General features: G+C 39.9%; 1 non-coding gene across 1 annotated transcript; it reads right to left on the bottom strand.

The window, feature by feature from the left end:
* Positions 1-17139: 17139 nt before the first annotated feature.
* TRNAG-UCC (transfer RNA glycine (anticodon UCC)) lies at positions 17140-17212 on the bottom strand. Its single transcript has one exon. It is a non-coding gene; the product is annotated as a tRNA-Gly (tRNA).
* Between the last annotated feature and the right edge of the window lie 1195 nt (positions 17213-18407).

The raw sequence follows: 18407 nt of genomic DNA, 5'->3' as shown, positions 1-18407 counted from the left end.
ATTCCTTCCTTGATACCATGCCAAGGCAGTTCTGGACTTACTGCCTCTTTCATTGTGTGCCATCACTCTTTCAAAGCTTCTTTGAGCCATCCAGCAGCATACTGAGCCTGGCTCCAAGTGCCCCTGCCAGAACATTAAATCCTGAATCACAGGTGAGTAGATTCATTGGAACAAACTCTTGCTATATCTAACTCTATAGTCTATACTACCAGGTCATCACTCTCAGAACCCACTCCCAGGCTAATATGCCAGTATTTAATAGCCAGTTCCTGCAGCTCAGCTCCTTTCTCCTTCAGCAGGGCCAGAACTTCATCAGTTGGGATACAATATGTGACCAAAATTACTAGTCTAATGGCCAGGAAGGGAGGTGCGGGCAGACTCTGAGGACAGCATGTACAGTCTTGCAGAGCATTTGTTCCTGTTGCAACCTCTGCATAGTCTTTAGATGAGGGATAGGTGCTGCTATCCTCCAGCAAGAGGAAATGGTCCATTTCTGCCATCCCAGGGGGTTCAGGGGAATCTGGTGATGCAAAGGCCTCTGGTGCACCCAACTGTCCCCATCTCAAGTCTCAGGGTCTTACGCCGTCCCTATCAGGATCTTAACTTTCACATGAAAGAAGCTGCTAATGTAGTATTCCCTGAAGTTCTGCTGTTCTTATACTCAGATCCTGAGCTTTATCTTAAGCATGGTCCACCCTCTGGTTGCTGCACTGGAGGCCTTCAGACTTTCACATCATACTTTATTTTGATAATGAGCTTGTCATTTTCTCTCGTCGATGCATCAGTAAGCACCCAAAATCTACGAACTCTTCCACTGTCCTTTTAATTACTGTCTCCCTCAAATCTCTCAAATACTAGAGATAGTGCATAAACCAGAACATTCTCTTCAATCTATGTTCCTATCTCAACCCACCACAGGTGAAAGTGTTAATATTTGCAAGGCTCTGATATGCCATGCTACAGCACTTCACCTAGTACAGTGATGGTCCTTGTTGCCATCTTGCTGGTGAGTTATCCAACCTTAGAATCCCATCCTTAGAATCTGCTGCCTAGGACCAACTGTCTTAGGGAAGATTCAGGTAGAAGTGATTTATTAAGAAAAAGCCCTCTGGAAAAACTGTTAAGAGAACCGGGGAAGTAGGACAGGAAATGGGAGGAAAAAAGCAAGGCACTGTATTATCTATCTATTGCTGCATAACAAATTTTCCCAACACTTTTCTTTTTAAAGATTGCTTTAGCTATTCAGGGTTCTTTTGTGTTTCCATACAAATTTCAGAATTATTTGTTTGGCATTCTGATAGGGATTGCATTGAATCTGAAGGTTGCTTTGGGTAGTATGGACATTTTTTATATACTGATTCTTCTAATCCATGAGGATAGTATATCTTTCCATTTGTTTGTGTCATCTTCAATTTCTTTTATCAACGTCTTGTAGTTTTTCAAGTACAGGCCTTTTACCTACTTGCTTAGATTTATTCTTTCTGATGCAATTGCAAATGGGATTGTTTTCTTAATTTCCCGGACAGTTCATTTTTAGTGTATAGAAACACAACAGATTTCTGTATATTAATTTTGAATCCTCCAACTTTACTGAATTCTTTTATTAGTTCTAACATTTTTTTAGTGGCCTCTTAAGGATTTTCTATGTACAGTATCATGTCATCTGCAAACAGTGACAGTTTTACTTCTTCCTTTCCAAATTTGGATTCTGTTTATTTCTTTTTCCTGTCTGACTGCTGTAGCTAGGACTTCCAATACAATTTTGAGTAAAACTGGTGAGAGTGGGTATCCTTGTCTTGCTCTTGATCTTAGAGAAAATGCTTTCAGCTTTTCACCATTAAATGTAATGTTGATTGTAGGCTTGTCATATGTGGCCTTTATTATGTTGAGGTATGTTCCCTCTATACCCACTTTGTTGAGAGTTATCTTAAATGGATGTTGAATTTTAACAAAAGCTTTTTCTGCATCTATTGAGATGATCGTATGGTTTTTATTCTTCAATTAGTTAATATGATGTATCACACTGATTGATTTGCAGATATTGAAAAATCCTTGCATCCCTGGGATAAATCCCACTTGATCATGATGTATGATCCTTTTAATGTACTGTTGGATTTGGTTTAATAATATTTTGTTGAGGATTTTTACATCTATATTCATCAGTAATATTGGCCTATAATTTTCTTTTTTGTGATATCTTTGGTTTTGGTGTCAGGGTGATGCTGGCCTCGTAAAATGAGTTTGGAAATGTTCCTTCCTGTTCAATTTTTTTTAAATAGTTTGATAAGGATAGATGCTAGCTCTTCACTAAATGTTTGGTAGAATTTACCTGTGAAGCCATCTGGTCCTGGGCTTCTGTTCCTTGGGAGCTTTTTATTACTGATTCAATTTCTTTACTGGTAAACAATCTGTTCGTATTTTCTATTTCTTCCTGATCCAGTCTTGGGAGATTGTACATTTCTAGGAATTTATCTATTTCTTCTAGGTCATTCATTTTATTGGCATATAATCGCTCATATTAATCTCTTATGATTCTCTGTATTTCTATGGTATTAGTATAACTTCTCTTTCATTTCTGATTTTATTTATTTGGGCCCTCTCTCTTTTTTTCTTGATGAGTCTGGCTAAAGACTTATCAAATTTGTTTATCTTTTCAAAGATCCGGCTCATAGTTTCCTTGATCTTTTCTATTGTTTTTAGTCTCTATTTCATTTATTTCTGCTCTGATATTTATTATTTCTTTCCTTCTCCTAACTAGGGGTTTTGTTGGTTTTTCTTTTCTAGTTCCTTCAGATGTAACGTTAGATTGTTTATTTGAGATATTTCTTATTTCCTGAGGTATGTATCACTATAAACTTCCCTCTTAGAGCTGCTTTTGCTGTTTCCCATAGATTTTGGATCATTGTACTTCCATTTTCATTTGTCTCCAGGTATTTTTTTTCCTTTTTTATTTCTTCATTGACCAATTGGTTGTTTAGTAGCATATTGTTTAGCCTCCACGTGTTTGTGTTTTTTGCAGTTTTTTTCTCATAGTTAATTTCTAGTCTCTTGCTACTGTGATCAAAAAAGATGCCTGATATGATTTCAGTCTTCTTAAATTCATTGAGACTTGTTTTGTGGCCGAGCATGCAATATATCCTGGAGAATGTTCCATTTGTACTTGAGAAGAATATGTACTCTGCTGCTTTTGGTTGGAATATTTTATATATATATATATATATATATATATTCCATCTGGCCTGATTTGTCATTTGAGGTCAGTGTTTCCTTATTGATTTTCTGTCTGGATGATCTGTCCACTGATGTAAGAGGAGTGTTAAAGTTCCCTACTATTATTGTGTTACTGTCAGTTTCTCCCTTTACGTTTGTTAATATCTGCTTTATGTATTTAGGTTTTTTGTTTTAAAGTCAATTTTGTCTGATATAAGTATTGCTATGCCAACTTTCTTTTTGTTTCCATCTGCATGAAATATCTTCTTCCATTCCCTCACTTTCAATCTGTATGTCTTTAGACCTGAAGTGAGTCTCTTGTAGGCAGCATACATATGGGTCTTGCTTTTTATCCATGCAACCATTCTATGCCTTTTAATTGAAGCATTTAGTCCATTTACATTTAAAGTAATTATTGCCATTTTGTTAATTGTTTTCTGGTTGTTTTTGTAGTTCTCTTTTGTTACTTTCTTCTTCTTTTGCTCTCTTCCCTTGTGATTTGATGACTACCTTTAGTGTTATGTTTGGATTCCTTTCTCCTTTTTGTGTGTGTATCTATTATAGATTTTTGGTTTTTGGTTACCATGAGATTCATATATAACAACAATATATATTTTAAGTTGATGATCACTTAGGCTCAAACACATTTTAACAACCCTGCATTTTTACTCCCCCCAAAACATTTAACGTTTTGACATCATATTTTACCTCTTTTTGTTTTATGTATTGTGGGTATAGATGATTTTACTACTTTTGTCTTTTAATCTTCCTACTAGCTACATAAGTGTTTGATCTACTACTTTTATAGTATGTTTGCCTTAACCAATGAGACTTTTCCTTTCATAATTTTCATATTTCTAGTTGTGGTCTTTTTTTTTCTGCTTAAAGAAGTCCCTTTAACATTTCTTGTAAGACCAGTTTAGTGGTGCTAAACTCTTTTAGTTTTTGCCTGTCTATAAAACTCTATCTCTCCTTCAAATATGAATGAAAATCTTGCCAGCTAGAATATTACTGGTGGTAGGTTCTTCTCCTTTCATCATTTTGATGCAGTTGACCCTTGAACAACACAGGGGTTAGATAAGTCAACCCTCCTGCACAGTTGAAAATGCACATAGGGCCTCCCTGGTGGCGCAGTGGTTGAGAGTCCGCCTGCCGATGCAGGGGATACGGGTTCGTGCCCCGGTCTGGGAGGATCCCATATGCCGCGGAGCGGCTGGGCCCGTGGGCCATGGCCGCTGAGCCTGCGCGTCCAGAGCCTGCGCGTCCGGAGCCTGTGCTCCGCGACGGGGGAGGCCACAACAGTGAGAGGCCCGCGTACAGCAAAAAAAAAAAAAAAAAAAAAAAAAAAAAAAAAAAAGTAGAAAATGCACATATAACTCTACAGTCAGCCCTCCATATCCATGGTTCTACATCCCTGAATTCAACCAACCATGGATCATGTAATACTGTAGTCTTTATTGAAAAACACTTGATTAAAGTGAACCTGCACAGTTTAAACCCATGCTGTTCAAGGGTCTACTGTGTATTGTACCACTCCCTTCAGGTCTGCAAAGTTTCTGCTCTATGTAACTAGCTGCTTTTCTCTTGCTGCTCTTTAAGATTTTCTCTTTATCTTCAATTTTTGCCATTTTAATTACAACATATCTTGGTTTGGGCCTCTTTGGGTTCATCTTGTTTAGGACTCTCTGATTCCTGGACCTGGAATGTATGTTTCCTTTCCCAGGACAGGGAAGTTTTCAGTTATTATTTCTTCAAGTAAGTTTTCTGCCCTTTTCTCTCTCTCTTCTTCTGGGACCCCTATAATGAAAATGTTAGTATACTTGATGTCTTCCCAGAGGGTTCTTAAACTGTCCTTTTGTTGTTGTTGTTGTTGTTGTTGTTCAGCTTCACTGGTTTTTACTACTTGTCTTCCAGTTTGCTGACCTATTCCTCTATATCATCTAATCTACTATTGATTCCTTCTAGTGTATTTTTTACTTCAGTTATTGTATTCTTCAGCTCTGTTTGGTTCTTCTTTATATTTTCTAACTCTTTGTTAAACCCTTCACCATGTGCATCCATTCTTCTTCCAAGTTCCTTGAATATCTTAATGATTATTACCTTGAACTCTTTATCAGGTAGTTGCGTATTTTCACTTCACTTACTTCTTATTCTGATGTTTTGTTTTATTCCTTCACATGGAACATATTCTTCTCCCTCCTTGTCTTGCCTAATTCTCTGTGTTTATTTCTATGTATTAGGTAGGTTGGTCACATTTCCCAACATTTGAGAAGTGGCCTTATGTAGGAGATGTCCTATAGGACCCAGCATCACACTCCCCTCCAGTCACCAGAGCTATATGCTCTAGGGGTACCCACTATGTGGGCTGTGTGGGTCTTTCTCCTGTGGCAGGACCAACTACTGTGGACGTGCTGGTAGGCAGGGCTGGCCCCCAGCCCAGTTGGCTGCCATGCCATGCCTTGTCTGGTGGCTGCCAGCCCACTGGTCAGTGAGGCCATCTCCCAGCATAGCTGGCTACACAGCCTGGGGGCACCTGGGGCTGCTGCTGGTCTGCTGGTAGACTGAACCAGGTCCTGGTGTGTGGCTGCAGGGCCCTGAAGTGGGGAGTTACCAAGGCTGGTGCTGGCTTCCTGATATACAGGGTTGAGTTCCAGCACAGTTGGCTGCAACTCAAGGGAGTCCTGAGGCTGGTGCTGGTTCCCAGGGTGGCTGACCCTGGGGCCCGCGGTTAATTAGAAATCTTTGATTTCAAGTAATGAGAATCCACTTTGGGGGCTGCTGAAAGGCTGCTGAACAACCTCTCACAGGACCCGGGACAGGCTCTTGGCTCAACATGCTTAATCCTGGAAACTGAGGAGACATGCAGGAAACCTAGGGGCCACTCCTGCTCTCTCTGTTGCTGTCTGAGGTCAAGTGTCTTTCTTTTTCTTTCTAAATCCCTATCTTACTTTCCTCTCTGAGAACAGATTTTCTTTACCCACTCATCCACATGCACCTGACTTACCATTTCTGCTCTTCAGTTCACCTTTCATGTGGAGAAAAGGGAACCTTCCTACTTGTTGGTGGGAATGTAAATTGGTACAGCCACTATGAAGAACAGTATGGAGGTTCCTTAAAAACTAAAAATAGAACTACCATATGATCCAGCAATCCCAGTCCTGGGCATATATCTGGAGAAAACCATAATTCAAAAAGATACATGCACCCCCCAATGTTCATCACAGCACTATTTATAATAGCCAAGACATGGAAGCAACCTAAATGTCCATCAACAGATGAATGGATAAAGAAGATGTGGTATACGTATATATATACAATGGAATATTACTCAGCCATAAAAAAGAAAGAAATACTGCCATTTGCAGCAACATTGGACCTAGAGATTAATATACTAAGTGAAGTAAGTCAGAGAAAGACAAATATCATATGATATCACTCATATGTGGAATCTAGTTTTTAAAAATGATACAAATGAACTTATTTATAAAATAGAAACAGACTTACAGACTTCAAAAACAAACTTATGGTTACCAAAGGTGGGGGGCTAAATCAGGAGCTTGGGATTAACATACACATACTACTATATATAAATAGATAACCAACAAGGACCTACTGTATAGCACAGGGAACTCTACTCAATATTCTGTAATAACCTATATGAGAAAAGAATCTGAAAAAGAATGAATATATGTATATGTATAACTGAATCACTGTGCTGTACAGCTGAAACTAATACAACGTTGTAAATCAACTATACTCCAATAAAATTTTTTTAAAGTCACCTTTCAGCCCTTCAGTGATTTTCTAGACCAGCTTTCTACAAATAGTTGGCTCAGTTTTTCCAAATTCCTGTAGTTACATAGAAGGAAATATTTCAAAATATTAATTTTAGTTATCTATAAGTGGTAGAATAGAAAATAGTTTTCTTTTTTACACTAGTCTGTGTTTTTTCAAATTTTTCTACAATAAACATGTATTACATTTATAATCAGCAAGGGGAAAAAAATTGCTGGACTGGATTTTCTTTACCTCATCCCAATGTTCCATCACCAACACCTCCTTTCTTTATATCTCTACCTCACCCCTTCTTGCTAAATAATCTTTGGAAAGAGAAAGTATTGTTAGCATAACACACCTAAGCTAAGCAATGAGGGCCAGTCATTATCAACAATGGAGAGTTTTTTTATCTTATATATTATTTGCTCTGAGGAATTTGAAGGACCTGAAAAGTCAAGTGCCATTTCTCCAGGATAAAGCTGGGACCCTGGAGGGAGGACTACCAATTTTGTGGGGCAGGAAAGGAAGGAAGGAGACCCACCCAAGGTAGACACTCTATATGGACTGTTGGGCAAATCTCTGGAGAAAGTAAAAAAATTGTTAGGCACCCTCCTGTGGACTTGGTGTGCAATCATGAATATGTAATAGTATGAGCTAGTCCTCCTCATATTGATCTGTCAGATATTACAGGTGTAAATAAGGAATAGCAAACAAACAAAACAAAACCACAGTCTGAGCAATCATATGATAAGTAACAAATGAGAGTTTCAAAAAAAAAGTGTCAAGAAAGACATCTGATTCTCTCTTCTCCTATGGTCATTGTCTTCCCTCTTGTCTAGCTCTTACATAAGTATTTTAGAAGCCAAGAAAAAAATGCTAGTATATATATATATACATGTATATATATTTGTGGGTATATATAACATACATACAATAATGGGACACTTTTGAAATCACTGCTAGTCCTATCTAGTCCTAGTCCTGTCTAGTCCTAGCTTGCACCCGTAGGCTGCAATGAACATCATCCTAGGCTACTACACATGTCAGGTTTCAAATAAGCATCACAATAAAGGAGAGAACAAAACAGTTCACAATTGCTTACTTCTTAGTTTTTACTAAAAATTAAGGTTTCTAAGGGTTAAAAATTCTAATTAATATATGTACTTAAAACTACTAAAATTAATAAGGAAAACAATTTCATATGCAAGAAATTTTTTTAAAAGGTCTAATAAATGGAAGACCCATTTTGTTAAGAAAAATAAAATGATTTTGTCCTACAGCTGGTTATTTCTAAATGGGAAAGAAAAAAGGAGACAAATAAAATGGGCGTAGAAAGTTGTAAAAGGTTTGTGGAAAAAGGGATCTTTAGAAAGGAATTTTATGTGTGGTCAGGACTGGCTGAAACTGGATTAAATTTAATTAAGTAAATGAGTTTTAACTTCTCTGGAAAAAAAATAAACAAATAAAAATAAAGGAGAGAACATTCCTCCATCTTCTAATAGGACTACAAATAATCCTATCTGGACATGTCGGACCTTGCCCAATTTATTTTTAATATTAATAAAGAAAATTTTGACAATTTCCTTCATTCTGATATGACATATAGTCTTGGTTCCAAAAATTCTTCCTGTGACTAACTTATCTCTCTCCTGTGGTCATGAAGCCCATTTCTCCTTGTTCTATTCTTCCTGTGGTGGAGAATAACAGCTGCTTACCATCTTCCCCAGAAGCCCTTCATTGTTAGAGCCCACCACGACATTGCCTATCCATTCTTTAAACACCAAGCAATCCATGTTTTTTTGACCTCTCCTCATACATTTCATTTTCCCATTCCAATCAAATTTATGGTTTCCCTTTTAATCTACTCCAAGTTTTCTCCCTCTCCTAAACCATGGAACCAAATCAAATATGTGAACTTCTGGGTGATTTCTAAGCATTACACATTCCCTATTATAAATGAAAGAAACACAGAATTGTAAAGAGATTTCTTTGATGTCCTGGAATATATGGCTATGCTGAAGCAGGCAGTAAGAACTATCTCTTTTTAGCGCTGGACAAGTCAAAAGAACAGGTTATGCCATTTGTGAAAGCTGTTGATACTTGGTAAAATGGCGCCATCTAGTGCCCACATCTGCAAGAGAAGGATAGGAAGAAAAGTGTAAATCAATTACAGTGCAAAATGACAACTCCAGAAACTAGCAGGGCCAAGGCAATTTAATAACAATAGGTCCATTGACTCTGGGGACCATAATTCTTAGTCTATTGACTGGGTCACTGGAGCAGCTTAACAACTAATATAGCCTTTTCCCAGAGAGAAACACACTGTTCTGAATGTGCTAAGTCCCATTGGAGGTTTACAAAGAGGAGTGAGAAGAAAACCAGCACCTACTTCATGCCTGGCACTGCTGTAAGCGTTTGCATCCCTTTTTATTTTTTTTATTTTTTATTTTTTCATGTAATCATGACATCCATCTTATGAGGCAAGTATTATCCCCATTTTACAGATGAGAAATGGAGGCCCAGAGAGGCCAAAATCTTACCCTTTGGTTATACATCAGAGCAAGGCCTAACTCAAACCCACATTCTCTCCCTTGCACTGCCCCAAGAGAGGATGCACAGGAAAGCTTCTCAACTCCCTTTCCTATCCATCACTCTCCACAGGGAAGACCAGGGAGACGCTGCTGGTCCAGTGCCACCACAAGGGGGTCGTCCCTGTGATGTACAACTCTCCTAAAAGGCACCAAAGGGGCAATCTGAAAACATGGGACACAAGAGGACAAACACTGGCCTACAATAAGGACCGGGTAGCAACAGCAGTTCCTGTAGCCCAGTTTGAACATTATTTTTTTGTCTTGCCATTATTTTTGTCTGCCTTTAAATCAGAAGCTCCTAGCTGCCAGGGGCTATACTCTTGATATGTCATAGTGTTGCTAAATAAATATTGACCCATTGACTAATTTAAAGCACAATGAAAGTTCCTTGTTCATCTCTTTTGTCACGACAAAGCTCCTGGCATTGACACAGACAATCCAAAGAAGGAAGCCTGCATTTTGGGGAAAGAACAGAGGAATTCAACTGCTAGAACAAGAAAAAGCTGCCAGGGATTAAGTTCCTGTCAGACACCCCCGACAAGCATGACTGACTAACAGAGTTGCTCCCCAGGCTAACGAACCAGCACACATACCAAAGGCAGAGAATAGACAGAAGGGGACAAAGGTACCTGTTTTTCTGAAAGTTGGGCATTGCGTGAAGAAGTAGAGTATCTTTAGGATATGACATTTTCATTCATGTATGATATTACATTTTTAATTCAGCCATTAGGTCTCTTAGGTAAATGAATCAATGAGGCAATTAGAGAAAGTGTATAGGGGCTTCCCTGGTGGCACAGTGGTTAAGAATCCGCCTGTCAATGCAGGGGACACAGGTTCGAGTCCTGGTCCAGGATGATCCCACATGCCACAGAGCAACTAAGCCCGTATGCCACAATTACTGAGCCTGCGCTCTAGAGCCCGCAAGTCACAACTACTGAGCCCACATGCCACAACTACTGAAGCCCGTGCGCCTAGAGCCTGTGCTCCGCAACAAGAGACGCCACTGCAATGAAAAGTACGCACACTGCAGGAAGAGTAGCCCCTGCTCGCCGCAACTAGAGAAAGCCCATGCACAGCAAACGAGGACCCAACACACCCAAAAATAAAAACAAATAAATAAATCTTTTTAAAAACCCAGCAATTATATTATCACAAAAAAGAGCAATGAGGAGCTCCTGATATTACAAGGATAAGAATATGTAAGAAATAGAATTAAGGGAATTCCCTGGCAGTCCAGTGGTTGGGACTCTGCGTTTCCACTGCAGGAGCCATGGGTTCAATCCCTGGTCAGGGAACCAAGATCCCACAGGGCGTGTGACACGGCCAAAAAAAAAAAATTTTTTTTAAATGGAAAATGCAGTGAGTTCCTTAAATTTTATGGGTAGTTTTTGTTGCTGTTTCCTAAAGGAAGCATCACTTGAAGTATAATTGCCTCCAGGAAAGTTTTCTTGAGAATTCTATTCTAACTAGAAAGATGAAACCAAAAAAAATTGAAAGGAATTTTATATTTCTTCTAACCCATGTCCACACACACACACCCTCAATTTTGATGATCTGTAGGCAACTGTAAAATATTCTCAAAGAAAAGAAAACCTTAGCCTGTTACATATTCCAGCCTAAGTTAAAAAAGTAAACTAGTATTCCATAAGGGAGTTGACTGAGTATCTGAAGGCTTCCCAATGAGTCAATAACATCTTCCAATAGAATCCAGCCACTTCGCTTCTAGGTTTGTCCTAGAATCTCTATACAGCAAACACTCATTATAACGCTGTGGGCCTTCCTCTCATGTTGCAGTGGGGCTGGGGGATAGACAAGTCTAGAACCTGGAGCCGTGCCTTTCAAGTGTGAAGGTAAGCTCATGGCTCCCATCAGTAGCACAGAAGGTTTGAGAGGGTCCAGAGAAGTCAGCATCTGTGCTTATCTACCCATTCTCTCTTGGGCCGGGAGGGGGTTTCTGTAAAAAAAAAAAAAAAAAACACACAAATTCGCCAAATCCCCACCTACGCTGTGGGGTGCGCTCTATTGCCTGGGAATACAGCTTTGCCAAATAGCCCAAAGTAGGGTGCAAATGGCTGATGGGGAAGGACAAAGGGAATACTACCACGTGCAAAGAAACTGAGGTATGAGAACAAGTTTTTTCAGGCAAAAGCAAATCATTCAAAAGAATTGGCACAAAGGGTGTGATCGTGGGGAGAGATGACATGGAAAACGTAGGCAAGGGACAGGCTATGAAAAGTTTTGCATGAGTGCTAAGGAGGTATATATACTTCAGATGGGTATTTCTCAGATATAAGTAGTGTAAAAGGAAAAAAATTCTCACAGATCCTGTCTTGGTTTCAATTCTCTTTAAATATCATGGCAGAGACTATTTATAATTCCCTTATATTCATTCTCCCCATCTTCCTTTTAGTTGATAGAATTCCTCAGATTTTACCTCGAGCCTACATTTTCCAGCCTCCCTTGCAACTGAGTATGGTCACATGACCACGTTCTGGCCAGTGAGAAGTAAGTGGAGAGGAAGGTCTACAATTTCTGTGTCCTGTTCTCATGAGGAAGCTGCTTGCCCTTTACTTCCTTTCGACTCCTTCCCACAGGCAGGAAATCCAAAGAAGTGGTGACAAACCAGCTCCAACAACACGAATGAAGGCAGTACTCCTGGACCTCCCTGCTCACACATGGTCTGTGCGACCAGCAACATCAGCATCACCTGGGAGTTTGTGGAAGTGCAGGAGCTCAGCCCGCACCACACCTACTGAAGCTGATTCTGCAGTTAAATAAGATCTCCAGGGAATTCCCTGGCGGTCCAGTGGTTAGGACTCTGTGCTTTCACTGCCGAGGGCCAGGGTTCAATCCCTGGTTGGGGAGCTAAGATCCCTCAAGCCGAGGGGCATAGCCAAAAAAAAAAAAAAAAAAGTTTATCTCCAGGTGATTCATAGTCACATTAAACTTTGAGAAGCACCAATCTAGTAGAAGGCAGGGGAATGAACTAGTAGGAATCTGGGTCTCCAGATAATGCTACACTACTGGACAACTTACTAGCTCAGATGTTTATGAGAGAGTGGACCTTCTACATTTGTTTAAGCCATCTTTTTAACCTCTGTTTGATCCAATATTCAAACTATAGTAAATATGTACAAATGTAAAACACAGTATGAATACCCATCCTTATAGATTTTTTTTTCATTTATTTATTTATTTGGTTGCGCCGGGTCTTAGTTGCAGCAGGTGGGCTTCTTAGTTGTGGCATGTGAACTCTTAATTGCAGCATGCATGTGGGATCCCTGACCAGGGACTGAACCCGGGCCCCCTGCAATGGGAACACAGAGTCCCATCCACTGTGCCACCAGGGAAGTCCCATCCTTATAGTTTTTTTTTTTTAATATAAGTGAATTTGTGTATTCCTTTTGCAATCGCACACCTCAGATGCGACTCGAACCCAACTGCACTTCGGATGAAACTCGAACCCACAATCTTCCAACTGAAACAACACAACTCATCTCAGGACTTAATGAAGCTCGGGTTCTTTATTTCTCGGCACAGAAGGAATTCAGCAAGAGGCCAAGTGATAGGTCAGAAGTAGATTTATCAATATCCTTTGTAAAGAGGTTGCAGGAAAATGGGAGAGGATGGTCACGTCCCAGGTCTCAGGCGAGTTCCTGGGATGGGCCACCCAGCGAGGGTCCTTGGCTTCACACAGGAAAGAATTCAAGAGCGAGCCACTGTAAAGTGAAACAGAGTTACACACTCCATAGGCAGAGCGCAGCCCGTCTCAGAAGGCGAGAGTGGCCCAAAACATGGAGTGGTCAGTTTTTATGGGCTGGGTAATTTCATAGGCTAATGAGTGGGAGGATTACTTCAATTACTTGGTGGGAAGGGGCAGGGATTTCCAGGAATTTGGGGCACTGCCCACTCTTTGGCCTTTTATGGTCGGCCTTGGAACTGTTATGGCGCCTGTGGGTGTGTCATTTAGCATATGCTAATGTATTATAAGGAGCATATAATGAGGCTCAAGATCTACTAGAAGTCGAATCTTCCACGTCTTGGACTTAACTGGTTCTAACCAGTTTTTGTCATATCCTCAACAGCTATGTCATTCTTTTAAAGGTTGTGCCCTGAATCCTTCCCTTGTGTCTCACTTTGACTTTATTCAGTACCGGCACCACTACTAAATCACATATACTGTAGTGGTTTTATTGAGTAGTTGAGCTGATTATATGCTGGTCCAGAGCCACAAAATTAAAAAAAAATTATAAATGAAATAAAAACTATAAAACCAATAAAAATCCAAATGAACAATTGTTTTAATATAACGAAATGAATGAAGCTTTTCTGCTGGAACAAAAATCACTCTTCACAATATGGCAATGGTACTGATGCTTTCAGACAAATGCTTCTGAGTTTGGCAGGTCTGTACTACCATGTGTTTTGTGACAACTCAATTCTCTTACCACTTTTCTCTATTTGAAGTACTGTCAACAATCAATAGCACCAAATCCCATGTCATTTGACTTCACTTGGCCTAACTGCATTGCTTATATATTAAGTTACCTCTGTTCTTTTCGCATTTACCCAGGACAGTTCAAGAAGCACTACTTAACACCAGTAATTTTATAAATACAATTGCAAACACAATTTATAACATAAGATTGTCACTCAAACCTACAGAAATAAAACTTATATTTACACGCAAAAAAACTGTACCCAAATGTCCACAGCAGCTCTAATTGTAACAGCCCAAAAACTGGAAATGACCCAAATATCTTTCAACAGGCAAATGGATAAACAAACTGCAGTACAGTTTATCACACGATGGAATACTCCTCGGCAACAAAAAGAAACATATTGATACATATAACAACTTGAGTGGATCACAAATGCATTATGCTAAGTGAAAAAAATCTCCAAAGTTTATATACTGTATGATTCCATTTATATAATATCCTTGAAAGGACAAAGTTATAAAGAACGGATCAGTAGTTGTAAGGGGTTAGGTTAGGAGGACAGTATGACTGACTATAAAGGGGTAATGTCAGAGTTTCTTTCTGGCAATGGAATAATTTTGTATCCTGGATGTATCAGTGTTTACACAAATCTACACATGTGATAATATTTCGTAGAATTATATACCCGAAGGAAAAGAGTGCACATAAAAACTGGTGAAATCTGAATAAAGTCTGTAACTGAGTTAATACCAATGTAAATTTCCTGGCTTGATAACGTACTGTGATTTATGTAAGATGTTATCATTAGGGGAAGTGGAATATAGAGTATATGGAAACTCACTGTATGATTTTTGTCACCTCTCCTAAGCCTAAAAGTATTTCAAAATCAATTTTTTTATTGTAACCTAGTAACAAAGGCCCAGACAGAACATCTTTGAGCTTTTGCATTTTAGCATGACTCGGGCGTGACAGGTATCAAAGGAATACCCAGAGATAGAAGAATTTAGAAAAGGAAAGAGGGACTTCTCTGGTGGCACAGTGGTTAAAAATCCACCTGCCAATGCAGTGGACATGGGTTCGAGCCCTGGTCCAGGAAGATCCCATATACCGTGGAGCAACTAAGCCCATGCACCACAACTACTGAGCCTGCACTCTAGAGCCCGCAAGCCACAACAACTGAGCCCGCGAGCCTAGAGCCCGTGCTCCGAAACAAGAGAAGCCACTGCAATGAGAAGCCTGCGCACCGCAACAAAGAGTAGCCCCTGCTCGACACAGCTGGAGAAAGCCCGTGTGCAGCAACAAAGACCCAACACAGCCAAAAATGAATAAATAAATGAATGCATCTATATAAAAAAGAAAGAAAGAAAGAAAAGGAAAGAAAACTTCACCTTCAAAGAGAGCAAGGGAATCAGACTTCAGAAGGACTGGTTCATCAAATAAAAAACATAACAAGGACTTAAAGGAAAAAATACACAATATTACCAAGGTTACAAAGCTCACATCAGTCCCTTCTTGATGAGAAAGCAGCAACTTGCTCACATGACTGCTACACTCATAATGCTCCTGACTATCTCCAGCCAACAACACAGCAAAAATTGGAAATAAAACTATTTTTGTTTGCGAGCCCAGGTTTATGGGAAATATTAAATGTTTTATAATTTGGGGGATCAGACCAGTCAGGGTATTCTGTCACTTCCGATTCATCTCAAGGTGCAAAGTTTGCTGTTCATGTTTTTGTTTTTTACTGTGGTAGGTGAAGAGTTTAGACATACTGGAGGCAGAGCAGGTTTTGCTTTTATGCAGACACCTGTGATCTGCCAAAAGCACCTGCACTTTAACTCCTGGCATCTCAGTGACCAGGAAAGACTGCTTTTCCCTACCACCTGCTGTGACCACACTGGGCTGAGGCTGTGTCTGCTTTTTCCCACAGAATAGCAGCACTTGAAAGATGTGAGATATATATATATACAAAGTACATATATATAATATATATAATGGAATATTACGCAGCCACAAAAAAGAATGAAATAATGCCATTTGCAGCAACATGGATGGACCTGGCGATTATCATACTAAGTGAAGTTAAGTCAGACAGAGAAAGACAAATGTCATATGATGTCACTTATATGTGGAATCTGAAAAAACGATACAAATGAACTGATTTACAAAACAGAAACAGACTCACAGACATAGGAAACAAACTTATGGTTACCAAAAGAGAATGGTGGGGAGGGATAAATTGGGAATTTGGGATTAACAGACACACACAACTATATATAAAATAAACAACAAGGACCTACTGAATAGCACAGAGAACTACATTGAATATCTTGTAATAACCTATAACAAAAAAGAATACATAGGTAGGTAGGTAGATAGATAGATATATTCAGTGTATAACTGAATCACTTTGCTGTACACTTGAAACACTGTAAGTCAACTCTTCTTCAATAAACTTTTTAAAAATTTAAAAATAAAAAAGTAAAAAAATATATTAGCACCTGAGAAATCATGAAGAATGCAGTCAGCAAACTACAGGACTCGGTGACTCTTCCAGGTAAAGTTTAGAACAAATTATTTAATGAATAAATTGTGAGAACTTAGAAAGCAGCTAACATCCATATGGTTATGTGATAGGCACTGTACCAAGTGCTTTCCATATGTCATCTCATCTCATCCTTACCTCATGCAGTAGGCATTGCTCTCACTCAGTAATGGAGCTGGGACTTGAACACAGGGAGCTCTAATTCCAGAGTCCACTTTCTTAACCAGAATACTATGCCCCCTTATACAAGAGGATGCAGTAATTGCTGGGAACCAGCTTGGATTTACACAGAACAAGCCATGCCTAATTTTAAATGGAACTCTAAAGTTCCAAGTTCCTCTTTAAATGGAACTTCTAAACTAATAGACCTGAGAAATAGGATAGACCTAATTTCAGCAAAGAATTGACAAGATTTTTATTATTGAGAATAACTTGTTTGAGATGGGATCTTTTTTTTTTTTTAATTTGGTTACGCTGGGTCTTAGTTGCGGCTCGAGGGCTCCTTAGTCGCAGCTCAAGGGCTCCTTTGTTGTGGCATGTAAACTCTTAGTTGTGGCATGTACGTGGGATCTAGTTCCCTGACCAGGGATCGAACCCGGGCCCTCTGCATTGGAAGTGCAGAGTCTTAACCACTGGACCACCTGGGAAGTTCCTTGAGATGGGATCTTGAAGTGAGGCCACAAGAGACGGGGACAATCACATGTCAGGATGTGATAGCAGAAACTGAAGCTTTATGTGAAGGGTGGCAGTGCATGGATTTTTTTTTTTTTTAGATGAAGCGTTTCTATGTATCTTGTGAATTTTTTCCTACATGTGAACCTAACCAGTGAAACTCTCCTTCACACCCGGTCCCCAGTTTGTTACACCCCAACTAATCCTGTCCTCTTACAGATGGCCTGGAGTGCCTTGTGAGACTATTCCACCAGGGGGCAGCAGAGAGCAGCAGGCTGCTCCAGACTTAGAAGCTGTCCCCGGGGCAAGCTCAGCCCTCAGTCAAGGGCACCCAGGCTGGGCTCAGAATCTCAGAGTGTGCAAACACAGAGCTTCCAAAACTGCCCCTTCTTAGCCTCACCTGCATACTGCCTAGGTAAATGGCTGGAGAAAGGAGGAAACAGGAAAAAGAAATTTAATACTCGCAAATTTGCGGCGGGGAGCGGGGAGGGGGGAGGGCGTCATCTGCTTTAACACAACTTGTTTTTCAGGTCCTGAAAAGCTGCATCCTTTTCAACTTTCCTTCACGTCCACGACTAACGGGGTTTTAAATGTAGATTTCACAGAGATGTATCCTAAGAAATTTGCCTCAGAAGTCTCCTCTTGTCTCTCAGACCTGAAAGCTCAGAGAGAAGCAAGGAGGCTATGGAGCCTGAAAGTGGGGTTTCCTTCCTGCCCTCCCAAACTCTAAGGACCACTGAAAGATCTGTTATAAGTACAGATTCCTGGGACCCACCCCCTCCCCGAAGCACCACAATTTTGAGAATCCTGAGATTTAATAACTGTTGACACCTGAGCATCAGACAATGGTGTGTGAGTTGAAGGACTCAAGGATTCCAGGTCACTGTTACAGCGGTGAACTAATACAAGGCCCAGAATGAGGGCGCTGACCTATTAGGAGCCCAGGTTTGAATACAATGGATGATCCCACTTCTACAAGAAAACTTCCTAGGACCAGGGAGCAAGGTCTTCCTTCAAACTCTATACTATATGGGTACAGACTTCAGTTTGCCAAGAACGCAATTTGTCATTGTAACAGGTACCTGGGAAACTTTACTTATATTGGGGTTTAAAAATGGCTGGGGAGGGGCTTCCCTGGTGGCGCAGTGGTTGAGGGTCCGCCTACCGATG

The sequence above is a fragment of the Mesoplodon densirostris genome, chromosome 4, assembly GCF_025265405.1.
Source record: "Mesoplodon densirostris isolate mMesDen1 chromosome 4, mMesDen1 primary haplotype, whole genome shotgun sequence".
Classification (NCBI taxonomy): Eukaryota; Metazoa; Chordata; class Mammalia; order Artiodactyla; family Ziphiidae; genus Mesoplodon; species Mesoplodon densirostris.
The sequence above is the reverse complement of the archived record's forward strand: the minus strand, read 5'-3'. Positions and strand labels throughout refer to the sequence as shown.